This window comes from Acyrthosiphon pisum, chromosome A2, assembly GCF_005508785.2.
Source record: "Acyrthosiphon pisum isolate AL4f chromosome A2, pea_aphid_22Mar2018_4r6ur, whole genome shotgun sequence".
Classification (NCBI taxonomy): domain Eukaryota; kingdom Metazoa; phylum Arthropoda; class Insecta; order Hemiptera; family Aphididae; genus Acyrthosiphon; species Acyrthosiphon pisum.
Window position 1 is genome coordinate 55,373,066 of NC_042495.1, and position 1,631 is coordinate 55,374,696.

The following is a 1,631-nucleotide window of genomic DNA, read 5'->3' on the forward strand; positions in this document are numbered from 1 at the left end:
TTTTTGATAACAATTATCCATTTCCATTAAGAAAAAATATGCACTGTATTTTTATTTTTGTAATATAATATTATAATAAAATATGTAAGCACCTATACATGAAACACATTCAACAATGTGCAGGGGGGGGGGGCGATCGCCCCCTTGTATACGCCCCTGGCTAAAGCTCTCACCGATGTCCGGATGGTGGCGGGAATGCGCGGAAAAAACGTGTTTTTGTCGGCCGAGTGGTTCCATCTTATTCTGAATAGAGTACAGATGCACCTAGGCCAGCAGTTCATAGACAGTGGTCCTCGAAAGTCTATCCGACACTATCGTAGGTCCACGGCACTATCGAGCGAATCATGCGGAATGTTTAAATTCCTTTTTCCGCAATATGATTATGCGAAAAAGCATTCCTATAGTTGCTGTTTATATTAAAAACGAGTTTCGAAACCGTTCGTAGAAGACATATTGTTATATTAGAGGCCACGCGATTAAAGCTTCTGAATATCGAGCACAATGCTCAAAGACTGTGTTGTTCGCAATGAAACACCGCCCACCATAGCATTTAGGAATAAAAATTAAGTTTGCAAAATAAGTGAAGAAAATAAATATTAATAAATTAAGTTACTTTTTAGTTTTTACTTAACAACACATGAATGTTAAATAAATTTGACTCGCGAAAGACTATATTTTTTTTATTTATATGCTGTTGCCATTGGTTACAGAAAATAAAATATTTATTTAATTATTTAATTATTTAACGGCCATTATAATAATTTCATACAATTTTAGACCTGTATTTTATGTTAGGTAAAAACAACCCAAAGAGCTGTTTTAAAAATCTGTGAATGTCTACATTTAACGAAGCTTAAGGAAGGGTAAATCCACTGGCATTTGCAGTGCATTTGTTACGGGAAACGCCATGCAGGATCAGTTAGTATATTATAATATTATTTTTTATTTCGTTCAATTGTATAGAAACGGAAGTCGATAATCTTTTCAACTCTTCGACGTATTAATTATTGTTATTGTTATATCGTGAACCAATTTATTCTTCTAAAACATGATAAGTACGAAATAAGTTGTTCCATTTAAAAATAATAACGCGTTCGCTTTATGTTAACGTTGATTCAGTAGCAGCCATCTCAAAGCCACACCTTCTAATTTGATGGGCAGTGGACAGCTCAGAATATAATATTATGTAAAAATTGTTTTTCCGATGTCAAACAACCACAATAAGTTAATGAGAACATATTATGGTAAGAAGCATGGGCGTAACTTGGGCAGTTTTTACGGGGGGGCAAACTTTATTTTATGCCGATATACTGTATACTTAAAAGTTAAAGATATTTGGAGGCTAAATATACTTAATCAGTGGAAACAGGAAAGCATACCATAATAATATTATTATCTAAGCTAAATCTTTATTGTAGTATGTACAATTAAATTACATTATGGAAAAAGCTTGATAAGATGATGGTTTATTTAATAAAAACATTCTACATTTCTATATTGCTTATAATGTATTACACTGTGCGTCTACCATATATTAATTATGGCTTATACAAATAATAACTTAAGTCATACACACAAACATGATACACATAATAAGAAAGTACCTTGAATTGTACAAAAAAAATATTAGA